This window comes from Limulus polyphemus, unplaced genomic scaffold (assembly GCF_000517525.1).
Source record: "Limulus polyphemus unplaced genomic scaffold, Limulus_polyphemus-2.1.2 Scaffold4177, whole genome shotgun sequence".
Taxonomy (NCBI): domain Eukaryota; kingdom Metazoa; phylum Arthropoda; class Merostomata; order Xiphosura; family Limulidae; genus Limulus; species Limulus polyphemus.
The window spans coordinates 87765-91638 of record NW_013669787.1 but is presented as its reverse complement, the minus strand read 5'-3'; positions in this window follow the sequence as shown (position 1 = coordinate 91638).

Below are 3874 nucleotides of genomic sequence, written 5' to 3'. Positions count from 1 at the left end.
CCTGTCAAATTCTATAACACCCGAACTACGTAAAACGCCATAAAAATACAACTTTATTGCTGGAACTAAAAAAACGTTACAAACATATTAAATATATTAAAGAAGATTCAAATTCCGATATTGTAATATTTTTCAAGAGAGAACCAGTATTAGTCTGTTATAAGCCGTAATTCCTTGGAAAGTGTAAGAGCAATTCGGTCAACTTGTGTTCCATATTCAAGGAAACCATTGAGAGGACCTTCAGCCCACAAGTTGCAGGCTTACAGTTATTTTACTCAGAATTTTAATACGTAATAAATCTTAATTGGAAGATGTAGGTTTCGCGCCTGTAGATTTATATAGATCATATTTTTATACCAAATTATCAAGAACTCCTAGACACAGCCAAGCAAATTTATCTACCAGAACTCACTATGGAAGAAACCTGGTTTCGATACAAGTACCGTTAAAGTCAAAGTTTTCAGTAAAAGAGATGTTTTTTTTTAAGTTTTACGTTTTCTTTTACCAAAATACTCCAAATAAGTTGAGTTACAATGCTTACTACTATGGTAGAATTTGTTCAGAATTACATGATTTTGTGAACAGAGCTCGTAAACTCAGTCTCAGTAAATTCCTTCTTCCGCATATTGAACACGAAATTAATTAAATTTCTGTCGTGAAATTCAACATTATTTGAAGGTTTTTACACAAAATTGCGACCTTTTCACAACTTTCACGTCAACACTTTAACTTCCCACCATTAGTTTTACCTTCCGGTAAATTAAGCTCCTAATATAGTTAATACAACAGATCCCTATATAGTATAGCATTACTTTATTAGTTAATTTACATTAGTGGGTGTTTCCTACTTTTATTATCACATTTAGCATAGTTGTGTGTCTTATTATTATTGAACTTTCTCGAATCTTATAATATTTACCTTTAGGTTACTTCTGAGGTTTGAGTTTGTTTCCTTCTGCTGTCCACAACGTGTGTTGTAAAGTGACAGTGGTTGGTCAAAATCTGAGTAGTTGTGTTAGACATACCCTGCACTACGTTTAATATATTATGTTTCTTTTTATTAGACTTAGCTTATTTTAATTAGAGTAACAATATCCATCCCTTTCCTCTAGTCTTACACTGCTAAATTAGGGCGGCTAGCGCAGATAGCCTTCGTGTAGCTTTGCGCGAAATTCAAAACAAACAACCAAAACAAAAGCCTTTTGTTTTCAAGTCAGTTTGGTACACACTACGGGAGGTCGTATCATTGTTATCCTGAACCAACCAGTTGCCGCCAGATGTTACCTTTGTTTCTTTCGTCGTGAATACACTGCTGAAACCATCCACAATGGCTTTAGACACAATTTTGATAAATACAGTTTACTTAACAGTTTAATACTGATGGCTATCGTATTTCCTACGTATCAGACACACAATGGCTTGAGTTTCTGGAATCAATATTTTTACTCAGAGTGGAACTCTTAGTTCTTTGGTACTCAATTTTCTTAAAACGACACTGATTCGTTAACTGATTTCATCATCCATGACCAGCAATTTACTTGTGATAAGAACTGCTGAAAGCCCAGTTACAAGCTTTGCTATATTCGTTTGAAAATCGGTATTAATTACGAGAAATCAATTTTTTTTATTCCTATAAACTCCCAGTGGAGCATAGGGCCGCAAAAACAACTCGCCAACGGAAGGTGTTGTTGCAGTTACTTGTAGCAGGTTGGTTTTTACGCGGAGGAGTTGCTAGCGCTAGCCCCGCGCCCAACTCTCCCCCTTTCTCATCCTGGACTTGGGACCAGGCAAAGGCGGAGGTTGGTATGTTTGGTGTGACGGGGATTCGAACCCGCGACCCTCAGATTACGAGTCGAGCGCCCTAACCACCTGGCCATGCCGGGCCTGAAATCAAATTACATCCAGCTAAAACAAACGTTATTAAATTTCATGGTGTACAGTACAATGTACTATTGAATTCTTAGGCGTTATTTAAGGTTCCAAAGTTCTAACTCGCATCCCTAAGCCATTTATAACAGAGCATGTGTTATTGATATTAGCGGTACATCATGGGTGTTTAAATATCAGAACTCAGTGTTATCAAGATCTATACCGATTTTATCACATTAGTTCTGAAATATTTTTATCCAACTTGGATGAATATCAAACCAGTCAATAACTGGAAATGATTAAGTAAAAGAATTTCGAGGAGCAGATAGACCACGTGTTTATACGCCTGTTTCTATTCTCGGCAATCTCTGTAATCAGACTTTAAGACTGCTATCGTAGTCGAAAAATAGTTTTAATCTAATCTATTTAAAAACTCAACAAATGAACTATTGTACCACTCTTAATTCTATAGGTTATTAAAATATATCGGTTCTTTTGTTACAAAACTGTGTGTCGCTCCCTAATAAAAAAATGCCAACTACCGGAGACTCGGGCTCATGCTAGCAAAGACTACTTTATTAGTAGGTGTTAGAATTCTGCATTTCATATAATGTACATTTTATTGAGTATGCTGATCTTTGTATCGTATTATAACAAACGACTGTGGTGTAAAAGATTAGGGCTTGGCATGGCCTGGTGGCTAAGACACTTGACTTGCAATCTGAAGGTTGTTGGTTCGAATCTCGACATTGAACATGATCGCCCTCTCGTCCTTGGGGGCATTATAATATGACTGTCAACTCCACTGTTCTTTGGTAAAGGCTATCCAAAGACTTGGCGTGGGGGGGGGGGTGTTTTGATTAGTTGGATCCCATTTAGTCTATCATTATTATTGGAGGCAGCGCCGTCAGCCACTGAGTAGCCACAAAAAACAAACATTTGTTAATAATAGCTTTTATTTAAACACAGGCTTTCAAATTCTTTCCAGATAGATAGGATCCTTGAATAGGCTTATCTGATTAGAAAAAGAACGGTTCGCGTTGATTCGAATAGTAAAAACTGCACGTGTATTAAGGAACAATACTTCGATACATTATTACTGTTGACAATACTCCGATACATTACTACTGTTGACAGTACTCCGATACATTACTACTGTTGACAACAATAAAAACCGACAGATATTGTGATACTGCCAGTCCCCCCCCCCCATTTAAAGACTAAAAATATCAACTCATAAGACGGGTGCAGTAAAGGAATTTGATGATTCCCTGAGATGATCTGCTTACTTGAGATATATCCCTATTATATATCTCGTCTCACCGAGAAAGCTTACCAACCTTCGTTACTAAATAAACCTGTCACATACAATTCTTCTGAAATGTATGAAATTCTGATACTAGATATTCCGTTCTAGGGTTCTCTTTCTTTGTAAACACTACATAATATCCCATAATTTCTTTGGATTCTATATAATATGTAAATCAAATTACCACTAAGAGGAGGTCTTGACTCTTCATTTTAATGCTTGAGATCCCCTGACTTGCATTCAAAGATATTCTTTCAGTGGTGTAGGAAGGAGTTCAAAGGTAGGGGGTGCTTGTCTAGACATACAGATTTCACAATGACAGATTGAAAGTAGAAGAAGCTCCGTGCTGCCAAAAGCAGCTCATTCTAGGGTGGTCTGGGGGGCATGCCCCCTGAAAATTAATATAATAATATAAGTTACAGTTGCTATATAAGTCAAATGTGTAAACGTGGGAGTGCTGGAGCACCTCCGGTTCCGACGCCTCTCTGCTTTATTATATATGTATTCCCCATTTGCTTGGGAGTCGCCTGGATTTTCTTAGTGAGGGTTTTTTTTTTTTTTTTACTTATGGATATTTCTTGGCATTGTTATGTTGGTATATGGATCTCGACCAGCTTAAATCTACTCAGCAGACAGAACCTTGTGAAACATTATTGGGCTTTCTGTAGAAAAAAAGTGCCCGAGTTTCAGTTTTTA